The sequence below is a fragment of the Ambystoma mexicanum genome, chromosome 6p, assembly GCF_040938575.1.
Source record: "Ambystoma mexicanum isolate Mex_15411 chromosome 6p, UKY_AmexF1_1, whole genome shotgun sequence".
Lineage (NCBI taxonomy): Eukaryota > Metazoa > Chordata > Amphibia > Caudata > Ambystomatidae > Ambystoma > Ambystoma mexicanum.
Genome location: NC_090935.1, coordinates 843,142,960 through 843,166,841, shown reverse-complemented (window position 1 = coordinate 843,166,841; position 23,882 = coordinate 843,142,960).

Sequence of the window (23,882 nt, the reverse complement as noted above, 5' to 3'; positions counted from 1 at the left end):
AATTTCTCGTCTGGCAACGATGTTGCTGGTTCTGATGGTGCCATTGGTGTTCTGCGTGCCATATAATGTTGTTAAAAGCTTTCAAATCTGTGACACTAAGAGCGTTTCTCAAAGAGATTATTACACAGGTGGAAGTGAGCTTTTATTCATTTTACAGCCTCTGTGCCTGTGTCTGTGATTCTTATCTTCCCCTAACTATATTTCTTTCCAACCAGAAGCACAAACTCCTGTCTGCACTCTGATGCATCATAATTATTTTCCTTGATCATGATTTTCTGACTCTATCGGTGTTGGCAGCAGAGTAGGGGATATCATATTTTCGCTATTTTCTTGTTTAACTATACCATGTGTTGTTTTTTCCTGATCTTTGAGAGATACGATCTACACACCTCTACTTTATGCCTCTAAGGACAGGACAGAAAGTGCACCGTGCTCTGTGGCTCGAATGGAAGGCAGATTTACAATGGATCCCTATGGGGTCCATCAGCTTCATGCCGAATAATAAAGCCAGCACCCCATAGGGATCTACAGCATTTGCGACAGCATGAAAATTCATGTCGGTGAAAACACTGGAGTGTTTGTATGGCAGAGAGAAAGGAAGGTGGTGGAAACACAAGTTGCATTCACACCTCCACTCTGCCATGCAAATGATTGAAAATGTGGTGTTACATTAATGAAAGGCCTCAAAGCCTTACTCAAGGCTTTTATGCCTTCCATTAACGATACATCCCTTTGGAAAATGAACTTCAATGATTGCAAAAAAGGATAGTATAAAATAAAAACAAAATGAATACACACAGAGAAGGCAGACCAGAGGATTTTAGGGCACTCTTTGGCCCTAGAGTCAGGACATTGACTGCATTTCAAAATCCAAGTCATCCAGAGGAAACGTTAAGAGAAACATCTGTGAAATTAGAAAGACTTTTGAAAAAGAAATTGCATAATTCTGGGAAATAGTATTGTTAACGCGAATAGAGTCTAAAGGGGATTAAGGCAATTAGTCATCCGGAGATGATGATGATGACCTTTCTGAACAATGAGAGTAAAATGTAAAACAGGCATCGATAACCATGATCTTGAAAAAAGAAAATAATACAATTATGTAAAATGTAACAATTTTAAAACAATATCAAGATTAAGCTAAACTGAACAAAAAATCAAAAGAAATCTTTAGGGATGAGAAACAATACGGTACAGGGTTCACATGTCAGTTGAAATATGACAGCCCAAGTCTGTAAGTATGGATCTCGAGAAAACACACCAACAGGTACACCTGTCAGTTCAGAACCAAAACATACACAGAGCTCTAGTGAAGGTGCTCTCACGCACCACAAATTAAAGACCATGATTTTTAAGCTTGAATAGGTACAGGAAAGGCAACAAAAATGTGTACCAGACAAAAAGAATGACTTTTCATAAGCATAAATCTGCACCATAAAAACAGTTATCAGAACTATGGAACACCAGGGAAGAAAGGAGGTAAACGTAAACCCAGAAAAATAAAATAGGCAATAGGAACAAGAACCAGATCACAATAGAAAACTTTCAAGAAGCACAATTAAACATGATAGTGAACATCTTAAATAGGGAGTTAACCAATGATGAGATCAAGCAGAGCTCTCTTCAAAGCGGTGAAGCACTGTGCCTATTCGCAACCCTTCTTGGCAGATAAAACAACAATTGAAAAATCCACTGCCATCAACTCATTCTTAGTCTACAAAATCAGCAAGATTTGCCAGCACATTGACACAAGCTCAACATCCACAGACCCATCTCCGTCTTTCCTCGCAAAATCTCCACACTCTGGACAACATCCAAGACACTTTTGACAGAGGACCTGGTAGAAACACTTGCCACCCTCAAAGCCACATTATATTCAGATGACATCATCCCAGCATCAATCTTCAAGATCCTCCCCACCTAAGCTGTCCTTCCCTATGTGGAGCTCACCAACAGCTCCCTAACCGAAGGCACCTTCTCAGTGATTCCAAAGACAGTACAAATCCTCTCTCTGCTAAAGAAACCGGCTCTGGATCCTAACAACCTAGGTAACTATCACCCATCACCCATCACCCACCTTCCATCTTCCCTTCATAGGTAAGATCATCGAGAAAGCGGTAACCGCACAACTGTAGCAACACATCAACACTAGCAATCGCCTCCAAAACTAGCATTCTGGGTTCAGGCCCAGATGCAGCATGGAGACAGCAACAATACAGGTGGTTGCTGATGCCCTTAACATCCTTGACAACGGCCAACCTAGCCTCCTGGTTTAACTGAACCTCTCAGACACTTTCGACACAGTAGATTACCAGGAACTTATGGACACCCTACAGCGGCATATTGGAATCAGCAACCTTGGCCCATGATGGTTTAAGTACTACATCGCCAAACACCAGCAGTTTGTTCAGATGGACCCCTCTAGAGTGCTAGTGCTCCCCATCACCTGTGGAGTCACACAGGGTTCCATACTCCCTCCAGTGACCTCCAATATATACATGGAGCAGCTGGGAGCTCTCCTAGCCACACAAAACATCTACCCCTGCCAATACGCAGAAGACACACCGCTGTACCTCAAGATTGACTCCATCAAGGACATCCATAGACTCAAAACCTGCCTTTCTCCAATCCAGTCTTGGATGTCCAGTGCATACTTAAAGCTCAACCCCTCCAAGAACAAATTCCTATTGCTCAACCAACAACACAGAACACCCAGACATACATGCATGGCTATCAACCATGAACTCTGAGGGCTTCACACCGAGCTCACCTCTCACGCCATGTCCCTCGGGTTCCTCATCAACAAACACCTCTCCTTCAAGAAACACATAGCTAAGAAAACTCAGATAGCTTGGTATCTGCTCTCCCTCCTGCGAAAAGTCAAGCCTTTCCTCCATCTGGACAACTTTAGATTGACATTCAATCAAAGGTCCTATCCCACCTGCATGGGGGCAATGCGCTCCTGGAAGGCCTTCCATCATCCTCCCTTGTGCCCCTGACCAGTGTCCTACACCCAGCTGCATGCCTCATCAAGGGTCTATGCAGATACAACCACATTACCCCATCCCTCATCGACATTCACTTGCTCCCACTGCACACACAAATCATCTTCAAGTCTTGCTTTATCATCTATAAGCCAGTTGCCCTGAAGTCATCCAGCTACCTGGCAGAAAAACTCAGCATCTCTGGTGGACAGTGTACCACTGAAAGCCAGGACATGTGCAGCCTTGAAATGCACCACTGCAAAAAGGAAAGGACCAGAACAATTGCCTTCTGTGCCTACACCCTAAGACTATGGAACCTCTTCTCCGTCAGCATTATACTTGCCCCCACATTACTACAATTCAGAAAAGAACTCAAGACCCACCTCTTCAAGTAGTTTCTCATCTTCAACACAAAGGTTATCACAGCACCCCTCGCACCACCTGAATCACAAGATGCTGCCCAACCCTCTCCTCCCCTCCACCTGGTTCAGCTATACCCCTCCTGTGCCTCTTCTGTATCCTGCCCCCACTGTATATCTGTTCTGTTGTTACCTATGAAAAGTGCTATGTTATGCATCTGTAAATTTGTTTACCTCTGTAAAGCACTCCTGTGTGTATCTATATGCTTGTATACCTCTTTAAAGCACTCTGTTGCTACTCAAAGCTAGGTGCATGCTCAATAAATACCATAATAATAATGATAATAATAATAATAACTTCTAAAGGAAATGAAGAAAAAAATCTACCTTTACACAAGTATACTCAATCGGGAATGTTCTGGATATTTTCTTTGATCTGCTGGCCGAAGAGATACACAAACACAAGAACAAAACTAAACATGGAAAAGAATATTTTTTTGCAAAACCTTTATCTGTAAGAATGTAAAGCATTGAACAATTTCAACAAGATGACTGAATCACAATAGAAAATGCTGACAAATGCAGCAACATAGTGAATCATGAATACAATAGACTATTTCAAAGTGGAGACAGAACGTTTAAACACAACTTGGTGGTATGAAAAGTTTGAGATTATGGTGTTCAAAAATCTAAAGACATGTTAAACATTGGCAGAACATGTGAGTTATAAGTCACGAGGTAAGGGATTTTCTCTGCGTATCATATCCAACTATTCCCACTATCTACTTTCTCCCAAAAATACATAAGTAACAAGAGGATATTGCTGGCATGATACTTAGTAAATGATAAACTCACTTTTAGAACCACTGTCAGAGTTATTAGATAGTTACTTTAATCCCATGGTTCAACTATTAACATCTTACACTAGTTTTGACACATGTGTTAAAAAGATTAGCTGATCTAAAATGGGACAAAGAATACATGTTGTTCACGTTAGACATGGTTGTTTTGTATACTTCTATTGAGCATGAACTAGAAAAACAAACAGTGACACACTTTTATGACAAGAGATCAGCTTTGTACTATCATTAGTTGATCTTAGAGATTTTAGATGTAGCTTTAAAGAACATTTGATTCTTGTTTAATGGCTTGGGATACATACAATTAATGTGTGTGGCCATGGGATTGAAATGTGCTCCTTCGCTTGCACACCTGTTCATGGTATATGTAAAACACACACATACCACAGCACAATGCAGTATCAGGTCATGATGAGGATTCAATTTATAGATGAAATTCTTATAATCTGGAAGGAGGAGAAATTAAGTTAATGTTGTATTCAACTATCTGAATAATAATATGTATGGTATAACGTACACTATTACACTATTACTATTGCAATACAATTTCTGTAGCTAAACATTTTCATTCACAAGAATATGTTGCATACTTAAACTTTGTTTAAACCTTTGGAAGCAAATAGTATTTTACACAGTAGTAGCTTTGATAAGCGTAATGTCCTTAATAATATATTTACTTGTGAATGTATCAGGGTTAAAAGGAATTGTAGTTTGAGCACGGACAATACGACTGAGGTGAAACCTATTACTGAAAGATTTAAAAAGAGAAGGTTTGATGAAAAAATCCTTTTGAAATCTGAATCAGAAGCCAACAAAAGGAAAAGGCCTCTAAATCATCTAACATTTACAAAACACAGTCACTGCACATGGCTCAATACACAAAACCAATATGGCACATGCATCAATTTCAGAAATGAAATAAATGACATAAATAAATATGTAGGTTTATATAACAACACCATTAACATTGATGAATTCATGAATGGTAACAGTGTGTAGGCAGTGTAGGTGATAATTTACATATGCTGCAAATTATTTGTTGGAAGTACAATAAGGACACTAAGAGAAAAATATACCAAGCACTTACAAACCATAAGAGTGACAGATGAGATATTTCTACTAGTTCAGCAGTGGAAACAAGCACATGTTGGATCCATCATTAATAAATCAAGTTATTTTGGTCCATATAAACTGGGTACAAAGGCGTACTAGAGAAACAATGTACATAGCAAAGAAGCACAATATATCTTCAATCTTAACCTGATATGAGATGAATAAAGATACAGTATTGAATGTGTATTTGAGTAACTAAGTATTGCACATATTTTTCTTTGTACCAAGGAAAAACAGCTGTTTTATAGTAAATGTTCTTCATGACATTTATTGTGTTTGTACTATTGTAGGGGATTTGATTAACATCAACGTGTCAAATATAATGTTGATAACTGGAAACCAATACCAGAAGACATTGGATAGAGAATCAGTATCAGTGATCAGCATCACTGTTTGTGATGATTTCAATCAAATAATTCATATTTCCAGATTTGAATGAAGGCACAACTCTGTTCCACTGAATAAACACAAATTGACAATGCACTCTTCAAACATGGCTGCTAAGAAGGACTCAACATAGTCCGTTATTATGGACAGGATCCATGAGTTTTAAGAAATGTGTCATTGTTTTAATAAAATGTATGTTCTGAGGAGGCACATTGTTTATGCCGAATGAAGAGAAGACAAGTTAGTATTGCATTTCTTGAATGTTAAGTTGTTACAATATTAATGATGGAAAGTCACAATAAATGGATAACATATTACTTGCGATAAACTGCACAAGGGATTGCCAAAAAGTTATCATCCAAGTATCATAAATTATACAAATTATGAGTTATTGCCGGCAATGTGGCAATAGTAATTTATATAATGATTAATAACGCATCCTTGCTTACACACAATACAGGTAACCAGCCATACATTCCATTCCAACATGGCCACCAAGAACGACCTAGCATCGTCCCTCCTTAGTATGGACTGGAAGCACCATTTCAAATATTTCCAAAATGGCATATCCATCTAACTGAATACCTAAAACACAAAGGGACTGCACATTGGTAGTCATTTGCACATCAGGTAAGCTGGGATTGAATAGGTTTACTGAATATGAAGAGGCATGAAATAGCTTGTGTAACGCAAAATGTTACTGAAATAGTGACATTTTGCAAATACATCTTCATAGATGTTAATGCCTGAAGAATACTTAATTTAAATTACATATTGAAGCATTCAGTTAACCAGGACAATAACTAAGTAATCAACATAAGAAAGGTTAGAGATTTTTAAGATGATTCCACAATGATTACTTGGTTATCATTAGACAATAAAACAGATAGGACATATGTATGAGTTTAAGCATGTATTTCTATAATTACTTCAAAACGCTCCTGACATCGCTTCCTCCTCTCCTCTTTCTCCTTCTCACTGTGCTAAATTCTTCTGTGAAAAAAATGGTCTGATCTCCTTCGTATACCTCTCCTCTCCCCTCCACACACCCCCCTCCGGCTAGCTTGTCTACATTGTCTCCTATCACTCCTTCTGATGTCTCTCTCCTCTTATCTAAATCTCACCCCACTGCCCCTCCTTCCAATCCTATTCCAACACTTCTTATTCCCAAGATTTACCCCCTCTCATACCCTATATTACCTCCGTCTTCAATGCTTGTCAATGCTTGTCTCTCTACTGCCACCTTCCCTTCTGCCTTCAAACATGCTACTATCATCTCTATATTGAAGAAGCCTTCTGCTAATCCTCTTCTCGCTTCTAACTTTCGTCCAATCTCCCTCCTACCCTTTCTCTCTATAATGCTCGAACGCTTAGCCTATTGTGAGCTCTCAAATTTTGTCACTACCGACTCTCTCCTTCCCCCTTCTCAATCTGGCTTCCGCCCTAAACACTCAACTGAGTCTGCCCTTACCTACGTCCTTAACTCGCTCCTTACTGCTCGCTATTCTAAGCAATCCTCTATCCTTATCCTCCTCGACCTCTCTGCTGCATTTGACACTGTTGATCACCCCTTACTTCTTAATACTCTCTCCTCCCTTGGTTTCAAAGGTTCTGTCCTTAAATGGCTCTCCTCTTACCTCTCCCACCATTCTTTCACCGTTTCTTGGGGCAGAAGAACCTATACTACCTTCCCTCTTGATTACGGGGTTCCCCAAGGCTCTGTTCTTGGAACCTCTTTATTCTCTCTTTACACTTCACTCCTTGCCCCTATCATCTTATATTAGGAATTTCTCACTGTTTCTATGCTGATGACACCCAGCTGTTCCTCTCCTTCTCTTCCTTCACCTCTGATCTACATCTCAATCTCTCTTCCTGTCTTACTGCCATTAAAAGCTGGATGTCATCTCACTATCTCTCTCTTAACACTGATAAGACTGACGTTTTGTTATTTCCTTCTAAACACTTCCTCCTCCCTCTTCCCCTCCTTCTATTCAATTTCCCCCTTCTAATCTTCCTATTTCTAACTATGCTCGTAATCTTGGCATTTACATTGACTCTTCCCTCTCCATTACTCATCATATCTTCCTCACCTCTCGGGCATGTTGTTGCCTTCTCTTTAACATCCATAAAATCTGCCCCTCTCTCGCTTTTCATGCTACTAAACTCTTAATTTCCTCCCTCATTTTTTCTCACCTTTTCTATTGTTCTTCTCTCTTCTTAGGTCTCCTCGCTTCCCAGCTTGCCCCGCTCAAATCTCTTTACCACTCCGCCATCCACACCTTCTGTCTTCTCTCCCCTCATGACTCCATTTCCAACTCCCTTTCTCACTTAGGTTGGCTTCCTTTCCACTCTCAACTTAAATTCCACTTCCTTTGCCTTGTCTTTAAATCACTTCACAATCTTGCTCCCCTTACCTCTCCTCTCTTCTCTCCTTCTACACCCCCTCTCGCTCTCTTCGTTCCGTTGATCTCTTCTTACTCTCAGTTCCCCCACCACCTTGTGCCTCCTCTCATTTCTGCTATTTTCAGCTCCTTGCCCCCTTACACTGGAACTCCCTACCTTTTTCTATCCGCTCCTCCCTTACCTATTCCTTCTTCCGATCCTCATTGAAATCGCTCCTTCTTCATTCCCCTCCTTGTCTTCCTCCCCCTTCTCACCCTTCTCTCCCTCCCTCTAGTACCCTTCCGTTTGTTCTTTTTATCTTTTCCCTTCTCTTCTAAATTCTCCTACTATTCACGTTATTCACTACTTTCTCTCCCTCTTCCCTCCTTCCACACCCCCTTCCTCTCCATTCCCCTTTTCTTATGTAAATTGTTCTACATGCTGATTTTCTGATTTGATTCACTGTTATTGCTTCTTCTATTCCATGTTTAATGTGTTCTTGTTGTTAACTGTAAAGCGCCTTGGATTAAGGTGCTATATAAAACAATAAATACAAAATACAATAAATACAAATACAAAATACTTCACAGATATATACTTTGAAAAGGGAAGGTGAAAATTGACAGATTACTTACATATCTGGTAACATATCTTTGCCATTACATTTTAAATAAAATGTAGTAAGTGATTAGTGCTCCATTGCATGGTGCACTGATAAGACATATGCATTGTTTTCTAGGTATTTGATAACAATGAAGAAGAAGAGTGTGAAATGAAAGAAACTCATTCCTTGCAGTGTGAAACACGTGTTGGGAATTTGTCAATGCAGAGTAAGATCTAGAAAGTCAAAGCAATGTAGCCTAAGTTTAATTTGTGAAATGATAAATGTAGAATAAGATCTAATTATTTTATGATGAAGTAATTAATGTCAAATGAGATTTGTTTGAATTGTGGTATTTAATGTTTTTTATTGGCAATTGATTTATGGTGATGATCAATCAGCATCAATTGATGCAATTTTATTGCTGGATGATTGCATAAGTATTATTTGATTAAACAGTATTGTTTTATTTCTGCTCAACCACCTTGGAATGCAGGATGTTTTAAATGAGTGTAAAAGGATCTGGACTGGAGTGAAAAGTAACAAATAATGATCTAGCCAGTCTTGAGGGCACACAATGGTGTAGTGGGCAGTTGCCAGTCAATAGTACATTTCTCTGGTTGTGGTGGTTTGACAATGGTGAAACAGACTTCTAAGAACTGTTTGTGCTATTCAAAGCAGCTCAAGCGTGGTGGTTGCATTGTTCTAGATGGGTTGCACTGTTGAGCAACTGCTGAAATTAAGTTTGTTCCTGTCGAAGGCAATGCTTGAAGAAGGGCAGATTGTGAGGGACACCAGGGTGGGTTTGACCATGTGTTCAATGGTGAAGATGTTGGTGACTGAATGTGCTCTTCTATGCAATCAATTTGATGAGGTGCTTGAGTAAGTGTTGGTCATGAACGCCACCAGTATCGGTTCGACAGCAAAGGTGCTGGTGATTGGATGTGCTGTTCTATGCAGTGATGATGTGGTTGAGGAAATGTGGATTGTGAGGGACACCATGGTTAGTTTGATGGTCAGTTCAACAGTAAATATGCTGGGGACAGGATACAAAGTTCAAGTCGGCAATTTGTTATGTCAAATGGTTGTAATTAGATGGACCTCCTGGGTCAGATCGACTCATCATGAAGATTGGCAGAAAGGATGCTGGTGGGTCATACAGTGGCTAGAAGGTGGCAGATGCATGGATGAGATTTGAGTCTGAGCTGAGGCAATGACACACTCAGCTAGTGTGCTGCTGTGGTGAACTGGTTTGAACACGTAGTGGCAAGGGCAGCTCTGCAATGTCCTGCGTGTTCGATACAATCGAATGGGCTTGAATCATGGCTCACAGTGTTTCAACATCAGGAGATGCAAGAATCCTGCCTGTCTTTGATGTCAGGTGATGTGATTCCTTCTCAGGGGTGCCAGGGGCAAGTGCAGTCCTAGTTCTCAGGCTCCCAATTCAAGGGAGGCTGGTGAACGCTTTAAGGGGTCCATCACCATGATGAGGTCATGCAGTGCAGTGTGACTGACAGAGATGCAGGTCTAGTTGCAAGAGCAGGTCAGCCACAATGTGCCCTGGGGATGAGTAGGGAACAGAGCCCGCCTCTGACGTGAACATTCTGTTTTTACCTCACTGGTGGAGGACTTTGGAAAGTCAACTCTCCTAAAGTATGTCCAACAAAAGTCTTTTAGGTGATTGTTCCACTGTGAATCTGAGAAGGAGTGGGAGACCCATTCTTTTAAATGCAATATTATACAACTGAGGGACCAAGCAAGCCTGCTTTGAGGGTCCAATACCTGTCTTTGGAAAAAGTGGACTTTGCCATCTGACATCACATTCTAAGTGCACTGTGTCAGAGGACATGGAGGGGACAACAAGGAAAATAGAAAACAAGCTCCCTCTGTCTGAACTAATCCCACCCCATTCCCTTGTCCATAACATCAAAGTCCCTTTTGGCCTGCAACACCCTGGTGTAAGGCTTGTCCTTTTGCGAAGGCAACCCCCAAGGCTACAGTCTTGATGGGAAGAGCAGAGACATCATGGCTGGAGGAATAGACATATGCTTCCACAGATTCTCTGGGCTCACAGGGCTGATACAAGTGTGATACCAATTTGATGTGGATGTGATAATTATGGGAAATACCGTTCACCATACACTAACGAGAGTATGGTTTATATTTAAAGTTTAGCATGCCACCAGGACAGTAGTCTAATAATTATGAGTTATTTTGGAACAGAGGTGCTGTCCCTTTCAAGAGCGCACCTGTACCCTGAATTTGCTCTTTGCCATGGGAGAGCAGGGGCAGCAGATTAGACTACTGATTCAGCAGGGTACAGTTGTATACTATGGTTTTGGTATGGAGTTTGCGAAGATAGGGTAAGGTCAGCAGACCACCCTCTCTGAGTTAGAATGACCCACATTAATGTATATTTAAATTAAAAAAGGCCATGCCTTCTACACCCTTGCCAGATGCCAATCCTTCATAGTAGTGCACACCACATATGAGGTTTACTTATCCCGTGCAAACAGGATTATTTGGCCAGTGATGTGTTATTCCAACTGTGTTATTCACTCATTAACTGGTGTGTCATCCATTCCCACCACAGATCCCTGGAGCTACCTCCCACCAAAATCTGGGTATCATTACTCTCCCAGAAGCTGCCATCAGTCAGTGCATGACACTTCTGTTACGTGTTAACTGAAGGTGTTTTTTTCTCTCGTTCATTCGCGTCAACAGATGCACACTGACAGGAGTGTTGCCTGCCTCCCTCCCAAATCAGAGGAGTGTGTAACTCTCCCACAAGGTGTTCCCATGTACTCCTGTCTCCCTCCAATAATCAAATAATCCACCCAGATGTCAACTAATGTCAAGTGTCTTTCTTGCCCACTCATTCAAAAGAACAGTCATTGAATGTTGTACCATCTAATTCCCCCAAATCACTGCTGCTCTCTTGGACCAAAATCGCGCAGTTGTGTCTCTCCCACAATCTGACCTCAGGGATTCACAGATCCTTCAGCTTACCCTCCCTGGTGCCACCTGATGGCACATGTCTCTCTTGCCAGCTAATTTTAGAGATGAAACCTATGGAGCTCATTTTCCTCCTGCCACGGAGTGAAGCGCATGCATTTTATGCCACGCCATCTTTTCATTCATTTTTCTGGTCGAGAGGAGGGGTGGATAGTAATTTATAATTCTGCCTCACTCTTCCTCTCCGCCATACGAAGTCTCCACGCATTTGCGCCAGAATGCATTTTAATGCTGGTACAAAAGTGTATTTCTATGGAGTCTGCCTGCATTTTACACCAGCAAAGGCAGGCAGACTCCATAGGAATCGAACACCGCCTGCCATGTCTTCGTGGAAGGCAGTGTTTGCACTATTTGCATGGCAGAGTGCAAAAGGTAGTGTACAAGCGTCTATAGCACCTTTTTGCTCTTTACTTTTGCATTCTGCCATGCACATGTTGATAATTGCTCTGTAGGAACATGCCTATGAAAAAGTTTAAATATAGGAGCTACCGTTCGCGCAATTTATGGTGAATTCGATATTGTGTAGCACAGTGAAACAAGCTTTCTAAAGCAAGCTTCTTGAGTAAAGACCCAGTGTCTAGATTACATAATTCAAGGAAGCCATTCATAAGGGGAAAATATACGTGACTGTTACATTCGAAGGCACTCAAGGGGAGGCTGGTACTATGGCACCCCAGGGTGGGAGTTTACAAGAGGGATAGTGTAGGAATACAATAGTATGAAAGTGCCATCTAAGTGACCACTGGGTAAGGGTATAGAAGTCAAAGGTCTTGCCCAGGTACAAGTGCATTGGAACTACCACTGCATCTTCAGTAGTCCAAGACTTTTGCAGAAGCAAGGGATGCAAGCTAAGAAAGAAGTATTGTATAAACTGTGAGGCTCTAAGATTTCTGTAGGATGCTATGGACATAGTTTGGGTCATTGCAAGGTTGGCAGTAAGGGGTTAACGGCGCTTAACACCTTACCGCCGCATTACGAGGTCCTTTAGTGGGTCCTGCTAAGGCCGGCTGATTTTACAAGACGTCCTTAGTGGGAGCCGCTAAAGGAACAGCATGCTAACAGCGGCCCGTTATTAACGGGCTCGTTGTTAGCATGGTCCCCATTCCCATTGAGCCCTATGAGGGCTCGAATGGGAATGGGGATGGGTTCCCTCAATGGGGAAATACCGGGTCCTCCAAGGTTGGAATGGCCTGGTAATTCCCCATTCAGGGAACACGGACCCGGTATGCGATAAGGGGGTAGCTATGGCGCTAATAGCTAATAGCGCCATGGCTACCTCCAACCTCGTAATGACCCCCAGTGTCCCCTTGGAATCAATCTGTGCACCAGATTTGTTTGTTCTTTCATAATGCATATTTACTATAGTACCTCCCCTCTTCTAGTTTACCCATGGCTTGTTAGGCCTTCCTCCAAACCTTTGCTATACAATAAATTGAAGCGTTGATCGGACCATTCCGTCTTGTGGCATGCACCCTATTACAGGAGCATCAGGGGCCAGATTACAGAAACATTGCACCAGTGCAAGTGCCAGTTTGCATGGTATTAGCACTGGGGCAAGGTTTGCCCTATTTTTAAAAACACTGGGACACATTATACAACGTCTTTTTTTATACACATCTTTTTTTTTAATTTCCATCACTTGATTTATTTGGAAGTCAACTCCCTATAAAGAATTCATCAGAGTTGAAAACAGTGTTTGTCACCATACAGTGCTGACTTGCCATGCAGCGCTCAAGCTCGCTGATGAGCTATCCAGCGCAGGCTTATGGATTCATAGTCATAGCATTTGTTTAGCGTGTTTGATTGCTTATGGTTAATCGCCTGACACCCTTTTAGAGCAATTTATCCACACTTCACAACACAAAATGTGCTGAATGATTTGTGTTTCCATTATTTATATGAACAGGAATACGGTGACTTAATACCTCCAAAATAGAACCATGTCATATCACAATCTGAGGCTAGAAGCCTACCGTTATTGTAGAATTATTTTATTTACCATAGACAGTAGTTTTAATGCAGGTGGTTTCAGCCTCACAAGTCATGGGATGGCACCTTCAACACTATAATTAACTGCAGGCATTTAGAAAGCACAGGCATTACTGTGAGCCTATCTGCATTACTCCTGCTAATCAAAATGAATAAACCGTGAGAAAAATAAATGGCATTACCTGTTTAAGCAGACAGAAATAGTTGAATGGATGTTCTAAACAATGTTTCCATAATATGTTAACTTACTTTAATCAAAACCGTAACAATTATTACTGAACGTTTAAATGAAATCCAGTACTTTAAAAACTAGAGAATCCAATATCAACTGAATATTGCCAAATCATGGCAGTTATGAAGCTTGAAAAAATCTATATGAGGGTAAAGAGCACACTTTCTCATAGCAGAGGAAGTCTAATTAAGTCTAATTGCTTGGGAATATGTTTTTGGTCGGACTATATATGTGACGAATATCAGCAAAGTCGCATTAAAAACTCCGGGACATCATGATCGATATTTGTACTTAGAGATGCACTGTCTCTGATAGTATCGTCTGTAGACATGTCACATTGTGCCAGAAAACACCGAACATCATTACGAATTTGGTTGTGTGGTAAAAGGTGGAAGACATTATGTTACGATTATTTTTCTTTAAAGTAACAGAACTACCTCTAATTTCACTGCACTGCTGAATTCGAGTTTGGCCTTGAAATGGAGAATTTACCTGCATCATGATACTGGCGGTAATTCCTGCACTTTAAGACCAACAATCTGCAGAATTACCACTCATTGTACATCAAACGCAAATCTCCATATATTCCTATTGAATCCAGAAAAGGGGATTTAAGTCGCAATTCGATCACTCGTAATCTCAGGATGATGGCACAGGACCGAGTGGTGGCAGCAATAAATTATGTTGATGGTAAAGTGGTGGATTTAGCTCCATTTTATCACCAAATTCATAATGAGGTGCACTGTATTTGTAAAGTTGAGGGATTTACAACACACTAGGCCTCATTACGACCCTGGCGTTAGCCAATGGCGCTATTAGCGCCATGGTTAACGCCGGTAACTTACCGAATCCGCCATGGTGAAATGGGGTATTACCACCCCATTCCAAGGTTGGCGGGGCGGTAATTCTCCATTTACCATTGGCCCTTGCCCATTCCCATTTTTGCCCCATAGGGATAAATGGGAATGGGGAAGGCGGTAATTACGGTACCGCAAATTGCGGTACCATAATTACCTTCAATGTCCATTTGCGGGTCCCTACCTTAACGGCTGGTAAAGACCAGCCGTTAAGGTCGCGAGCCGCAAAGGGACCTCGCAGTAAGGCGTTAAGGGGTTAACAGCGCCGCAACCTTTTACGGCGCCGTTAACCACTTAACGCCTGGGTCGTAATCAGGCCCACTATCTTTGGAATACGTAGGACATTGTAAACTGGCTTTATCAGTGTTTCTTATGGATCAAAATATGCGTTTCTTATATAATCAAAAAAACGCAAGGAAATAGTCATTCTTGATAATTAGGAATAGAATTATAATTATGAAATGTACATGAGGCGCATCCCAACTAAAATAAAGGAATGCACGTTTATCAGTGTTGTTTTGAGTATGACTGTCTGCCCTTCTGTAAAATGAAATTGGTGCGTTGGAAGGGAAACCAAAACATGGTGCTACTTCACAGGCACTACCCTTTCAGTAGTGACACTCCAAGTGGTGCAATGTTGTCCAATGCCTTATGCTAGTCGAAGCCAAAACATATTTACAGGCTCATGTCAATCAAACAACTAACTTGCTTTGAAGGATACTTTATCACATTAGCTGCTTTAACGGATTGCCATGCTGATTCTGGGCAAAGTCAAACAGTCCCATGTTTGTAAACTATTTTAGAGTTTGTTAACGTGTTAAACTGAAATGATACCTATTTGGGTGATATGGGCATGAGTTATGACACAATTGCTTTCAGTGAGTTTAACTGTATTTTTTCTTAAAACGCTCAATTCACATGTTGACCCTTTGACGTGTACTCAATTGTGCTCTTTATGACAGATGTATGCACTTTGGAGGTTCAGCAGCCCATTCACAATCTAGAGCAGGATTAGGCAATTTGTCACCTTGCAGTTCTTGTGGTCTACAACTCCCATCAGCCTCATCAAGTCTAGACAGTGGTGATGCATCATGGAGATTGCAGTCCAACGCATCTGGAGGGTGGAAGGTCTGCTAGCTCATCTCCAGAGAGTTCAGCTTTATGATGCTCCTCTACCCTGTCCATTGGCCTCCTATTGCAACCATGTAAGGATGTGTACCTCCAATGTTTATAGAATTGCCTTAACCCTGATAATGACGAGGGCAGCAACCCAGCAGTCTAGATAAAAGAAGATATCTAGCATGCATGTCACCCATGCCTGATGCTGCACTGAATTGCTCTGATTTCTGGCCAGTGGAGTAACTTTGTTGAAAATGTTGGGGGGGACGTGGCAACTGAAAGAAAGAGGCAGGGTGGAGGAATGGTGCAAGGTGTCTCTGAGGGATAACACTAAACTACTACAAGACAAGAGTCTATTACCGACGATCTGTTATAACGTTCATAAGACTGGTGGCGTATCTTTAAAATTCAATTCTAAAGACACATCAGTCTTCTGAAACTTATAACAGCACAGGTGATCTTTAGAATTCACTGCATTGACAACAGTAAAAAGGCCTGCAACTCCTCTACCTAATGAGGGCTTGCAAGCAGGCTGTAGGAAGCTGTTGTTTGATTATTGCCACTCAAACAAGCATATAGGCATAATACAAAATGGATGCCTGCACGATTTTCAAACAGCACATTAGGTTGCTTATTCTGATTTCATGAATTACTTGCAACATTCTGACTCATTAAAATTAAGGTATATTTTCCTGTGATCAAATGACCCCAGGGACTAGCGTACCGTATGGGTGGCCAGACCGGGACATTTATCAGTGGGACGTCACTCCTGTTCGGTACCTCAAAGAGGGTGCCCAACGGGAAAGGTGTCCCACTGACAGGACAATGTGTGCCGAGCAATTCCTGCTCAGCATGCTCATTGTCCTGACAGCAGGACGCCTTACCCTTTCCAAACGGTAAAGGTGTCCAACTGTCAAGACAATGTCCCAAGGTGCTCGGGGAAGCAGAAGGTACTCATGTTTCTCTGTGTCAATAGAGCATTACACTGTGAGCCATTATGCACTGATGGGAGGGAGGGGGCGACTATTAGCAAGAACTTGTGTCCCTTTAGAAATGTGTATGTGAGGTAGTGATCAGAAGTGAGAAGGGTGCATAATGTTGCATGCTTTATAAAATAATGCCTATGGCTTTAAAACCCAAGGGGGATTTGTTAGGCTCACATTAATCTGCATGATACTATTGTGGCTTTGCATGCAGGATGGGGAGAGTAAAATAAAGTTATACTCTCGTTCCTCAACATAGTTCTATAACAATGGGCCTCATTACAAGGTTGGAAGTAGCCTTGCTGGTAAAACCGGCAAGACTACTTCCAAACTTGCAAGAAGGTCCAGCACCTGCAAATGGGCAATTACCAGGGTATTCCGGGCCAACCGGACCCGGTAATTGCCCTTTCACAGGTGCCGGAATCGGGTGATCCCCATTCTCATTTGAGCATCATAGGGCTCAATGGGAATGGGGATGCCTGTAGCACCGGCATGGTTCATTACGGTGCCTGTGCTGCAGGCATGATGTGCTTGCGGGTGCCTTTTATTCCGCCAGGTCAGACCTGGCAGAATGAAAGGCACCCATGAGCACAATTCAGAGTTTGCCGGTCTGGATACAACGTACCGGCAAGCTTACCGGTACCGCTGTATCCGGACCGGCAAGCTCGTAATGAGGCCCAATGCATATAGTGTACAATTAGTTTACTATGAAAGGCAAGCTTATTATGTAGTGTGGTTTGCTTCCAAGGCACTGCTATAAATAATTATGTAAGCACATGAAATGTAAAGCAAAACCTTAATACATATATATATATTTTTTTAATGAAATTACATAAGTTACCATCTCAAAATTACAATTGCAATACTTACAAACACATGTTCATTTCTAAAATACAATTGTTACCTTTATTAGGGGCTATTAAAACACAATTAAAACACTATTAAAATTATACTCTGGGTGCCCTTTATCTCTTACATTACGTTACATTATCTCTTACATTATTAAAATACTACACATCGCTATCCCTAAGCTCACTTATCGTTTTTTATCTAATATTACAACATCATAATTGGTTGAAATGATTAACATACACTGGTTTAATAATTCAATCATCTAACATAGAAGTCATCATTAGATTAATCATTTGAAATAATGTTCAGTCATCATCAATTGCTTTTCAACTTCTCAGGCACAAGCTTTCTTTTAATATATATCCACAGATGATATAGTCTTATATGGACTGTTTCCAATTAATACATATCTATATCTACTAAACCTGGGAAGATGTGTACAGTTGCTTAAATTGTCCACATCCCAGTTTCACCATTTAACCAAAGTGTGTGATCCTGAGCAATTCATTTAATCACATTGGGCCTCATTACGACCCTGTCAGCCGTGGTATGAATGGTGCCGGTAAGGTACCGGCACTGTTCATACTGGGCCGCCACATTAGGAGTTTGCTCACGGGTGGCGGTATCCACGTCTGGTCTGGCCAGAAGTGCATACCGGCACCCGAGAGCAGACCAGGATGCTAATAGCGGACCCTTCATTAATGGGTCCGTTGTTAGCATCCTTCCCATTCCCAATGAGCCCTATGGGGGCTCAAATGGGAATGGGGACGTACCGGGTCCGGGTCCCGAAAATGGGAATTACTTTGCCTGCAAAAGTCGGAATGGCCAGGTAATTCCCTTTTTTCGGGACTTGGACACGAGTTTGGAGGTAGCCATGCGGTAATAACGGCATGGCTACCTTCAAACTCATAACGAGGCCCATTGTGTCCAATCTGAAGCTCTGTATGTTATTCTGATTCACTTCTTATGTTAATATATAATGCTATTATAATAAAAAAGCCTAATGACTATATAGTTGCTCCATATATAATAATAGTGCATTTTCGGTATTTTGCACCACAAATGTATTTGCCACTTGGCTTACTTATGGCAACTTATTCTAAAGTCACTACCATGGTGCCTCCACGTATCGAAGACTGATGTTGCTCCTCGCAATGTCCTTTTTCTGTGAAGTCAACTCTGTTGGTGCAAAACATATGCGAATTAGGAGCTTTCCATATATTTTGCCCCAGAGCACCTGAACAAAGCTCTAAGGCATGAATTTGCTGCATCTGCAATGATCCTGCAGTTTTATTTTTTTATGTGTAAAAATGGCATCTGCCACTAATGTTACCAAAAAAGTAGATTGGGGCAGGGGTGGGCTGTTTGGGTGTGTGAATGAGACTATTACAGAGACGGTATTGTGTGGCTAACCTCACCCCCCACTCTTCAATGCTGGATACTCCCCTGACTTCAAATGTGATTACCCAAAAGTGACCCCTCACTAGGGGCAGCCCAGCCCTCCAACAAACATACACACAGCTGAGCTCAGCACAGCATTATGTGATGAGACAGCGCAAGCCTGGCTTGGCACTTCAGCCAGGCTTGCGCTGTCCCATTACATGATCAATGAATGCAGCGGCCAGAATGCGGCCGAAAGATGGGGGACAAAAAGGCTTGCCACCAAGGTTGGGGGGACTTGTCCCCCTATCCCCCCTATAATTACTCCCATGTTTCTGGCTCCCACCAGGGCCATGATTAAGGCCAAAATATGTCTCCTTTTGCTTCATCGTGGACACAAACGTCGTACTTACACAATCACACAATCAGCTGATAGCTGATACAAACAGCTTTTTTTTTGGCTTATTAGGGATTATTTGCACATGCTTCAGTGTGTCATCTTTGAAGAATCTACCACATGGGTTAGGTGTGAGAGGCGTTGCTAGGGGCTGGGGGGGGAGGGGGCTATAGCCCCGGGTCTCTTGGTTGTAGCCCCAGATAAAAGCTCAGGGGATACAACCAAAAGGCCTGCTAGCCCCGGGTTCCAACAGTCCCAACATTAGTGTATCCCCAGATCTTTTTCAGACGTAGCAACACTCCTGTGCGTTTGTCGATTCTGATTTTTCTCCCAAGATATTCTGACATTGCCCCACTTTGTTTTGGGCCATATTAGCTAGATATACATGAAGCTTTATCTATCCAATTCCTCCCTGTTTCCTCCTTGTTATCTAAGTGGAAGGTTACATGTCACCACATGGACAAATACAATATAGGAACTGACAAAACAGATGAATTATTTATTATTTGTCCTGTATAGAACTACTGAAACTGTTTAATTGTACACACCGAACCCTATGTACCCATATAATATGCCAATGTCACAACACTTCCTTCCTCTCACATTTTCCATCCAACGCAGGGAGCTGAGAAAGCAGCAATAATATTATATGGCCAATGTACACAATATTATTTAATGCTATTCATGAATGTTTTGCCAAATGTTTATATAACTGTCTGTTTTAGTCCTTTTGCTTTAAGTACTTAAGGCTCACTAGAAATGCCAAAAATACTCGCCAGGATTTTGGAAATTTCCGGATTTTAAGTAAACAGATTCTAACATAAATATCAGTTCTATTAACATTCTTACTTCCAGACAGCGCTCTGCATTTTAAAAACTGGTGTTGGTGGGTTTCTACTCTGCCTTCCATTGCCTATATAGTTGAACCAAAATCCATCATTTAAATACCCCATGTATACTTACTACTTGGACTCAGTAATTGGCATGCTAGTAGCTGTTAGGACACACAGCGACTAACATAAAATGATTATTAATTCAACGCAATCCATCTTAATACTCCATCTTACATTAACGAAAAACTCAAACCTTTCGCCCACACAAACACCAGACAATTGAGCCAGCATGTTGTACATATTAAACTCATCAGACTTACAAAAACAAGCCTTTACGAAGGTAACGCCCAGAGCTTAGAACCCCCTTCTGCTTCACAATCTCAATTCATCGTTCATCACCACTTTCGTAAAGAGCCTCAAAACATTCCTGTTGCCCCACAAATAATCCTAACCACTTACCTCTCCTGCTGGGAAGTGCGTGCATGCAGAAAGTGAGTAGTAGTAGATTTATTTTTAAAAGTGAAATTGGGCATAAGGAACACCATCATATTATACTAATGTCTATTGACACAGCTCACTGTATTAATCAATAGTACAGGGTCAGAAGATGTAGGATGTGGAATTATAAACATTAATCTGAAACTAATTATATTAGGAATGAGGCTACGAAATTGGCCCAGTTGATTACAAAGTGGAAACCCATGTTTGATTGGTAAGCATGCTACAAAAGTGTCAGTAGTATGAACATTGAAAGGGATGTTATTGACCTCATTAAGGAGCTGCCTTTCTAAAGGATGCATTGATGGCTTCTCTACAAAGGAAGATATTCTAAACTCTGCACTGTCCTTTTTGGAACACGTGATGGCAAAACAAACAGGCTTCAAAAGTTATTTGGTAATTTTATTTTTGTCAAAATTATTTTATTGTGTTTCAAACTTCAAAACTGTTGGGACTCACAGTTTTCACCATCATTGGACCATATGCAAAGCTTTACTTACCTACAAATAAAAAAGGAAAAACTAAACAGTTCCCACCCTCATCCCGCTAAGCTGGTCTAGCAATACGTTAACATTATGAGTAAGAGCCTATCAACAAACAAAGTCTACATCTTTAACACAAGATCGGAAAAATGTTCAGCACTCGCTTTGCCCTACTTATCAGGTTCCTCTTGGCTAGTGTTCGAGGTTGTTCTCTGTATCAGTTCTGCCATTTTAAACAAATTGAATGCTCTAAGTCTATGGGGACAGGTGGTGTGCACAAATTCGGAGGATAAACAAGTCATCACAAAACCCAATTTGCAGGCAAAGCTCCCTACCGACCCTCCAGTTCAGCCATTAGCTTTTCCAGTGCCAGAAAGACCACAGTTTGGCTCACAACAGGTTTACATGTGGCTCATTGTGTTACCTCCATTTCATGGATATGGCCATCTTCGCAATGAAATGACGCAGTGTTACAGTCTCTCCCTCTCTCTGCTAATACAGGATATGCTTCTTTAGTCGGTATGCACAACATCACCAATCCCTGGTCAAAGGGATATGCACACCCCCGTACCATTCAGGTGTATGCCACAACTGCTTTTCAGAAGCCTGCAATATCGGGGCAGTTCCAGCTAACATGTAAGAAAGTCCGCTCTTCCCCACATTTCAGCCAACACTGCCCCTGTATCTCTGGGTTCATCTGTGTTGGAGTTAGGTACCACCTTGGTACCACGTTATAGGCTGCTTCCTTCAGCTGTACCGCCAAAGCTGTCTTCTGTGTTTTTTTTTTGTGTTCTCTGCTAAATGCCTTTATTGGCCTCTTTAGATCCCTCTCCCACGCTTTCATGTTATGGCCACTGCATACCCATTTTGGAATCCGTCAGGATCTGATATATAGAGGCGATCAACCCTTTAGTAATACATTCCTCATTCCGAAGTGTGTCAGTTGTCATGTCACCACCTCCTTTATTTCTTTGTTATGTGCCCAGTGTCTGATCTGAAAATATTGTAATCTGTCCCATTCCCCCAATATTATTGTTTGCAATCCAAGAACGTTCTGTTTGCCCCTTTCATACACAAGACTGAGATGCACCAGTCTCTGTTAACCCTCCAGCCTTAAAAGGCCACCGTACCCAGTGTCGGACGGAAATCTGGGTTATCATGTATTGGTGTGAGAGAGGATGGAAAGGTAGTGAGACCTCTGCTTATCACAAATGTGTCCCATGTCAGTAGTCTCCTTCTGCCACTGGACTGGTGTTCAATGAGTGTGGTCTATTCTGTTTGTGCAGCCATAGTGCTCTGCCTAGATATATCCTATACACCGCTGTAGCCATAGCCCCCCAATGTTTTGATCATTCAACCCGCCACCATTCCCGCACCACCCTCATTTGCACTGCTTCAAAGTACATTTGAAAGTCTGGGGCCTGTAGACCACCTCTTTTTGACCCTGCCATCAGAGTCACCCTAGAGATCCTGCTCTTCTTTCCTCTACATACAAATGTTATGGCCTCGATCTGAAGATTTTTCAGTATTTGTTTTAGGACAGTAACCGGGAGTGCCTGACGAGGGATATGATGTGTGGTAGCACATTCATCTTGCTCACATTTATCCTACCAAACCATGGGATCATGAGGTACTCCCACCTAGCTCTGTCAGCTCTGATTTGTGCCAATATGTCTGGATAGTTAATGCCATATAGCTTATTAATACCTACTGATAGTCGCAGCCGCAGGTATTTAATACATTTCTTTACTCATTTGATGGGGTAGGTAGCTTGAAGGGGTGATACGTCCAGAGCTGGTGTCATTAGGTTTAGGATCTCTGACTTGTCTAAATTGGTGTGAAAGCCCAATGAAGAACCATATTTGTCAGATTGCTCTTGAATAGATGCTAATGAGGTGTGTGGATTTTTGATTGTTAGTATTAATTCATCCACCAATAGCGCTCTGTTGAACTCCACTTGCCCAAACGTGATCCCTTGTATACCCAAGTTATCCCTAACTTTTCTTGCAAAAAGTTCCATTACTAAAGCAAAGAGCAGTGGTGAGAGATGGCATTTTAAAAAATTGGGACCAAATCCTGATCCTTTTAGCACTTCTCTCAGGAAGGTCCAGTTGACCCGGTTGAATGCCTTTTCGGCACCTAGCACCAATCATAGGGTGGGGTCCCACTTACAACTCATCATCTTATCAATTAAATGGATCAGTTTCCTGACATTATCAAATGTCTGTTGGCCTAGCACAAATCCCATCTGGTCAGGGTGAATTAACTCTGGGAGTATCACTTTTAGCCTAAGCACTAGTATTTTTCCAAATCTTTTTTCATCTAAATTTAATAAAGTGATAGGACGGTAAGAACCACACAGTCCAGGATCTGTCCCTGGTTAGTGTATGATGTTTATAACTGCTTTATTCATTGTGTCTTTAATTTGTCCTGACTTAAGGAATGAATTGAAGAGAGTCGTCATCAGTCACAATGGCTCCCACTAAAAACTTGTAGAACTGGCCGATCATGCTATCTGGGCCTGGCATTTTATTGGGCTCCAATAGTTTCATGGTCACT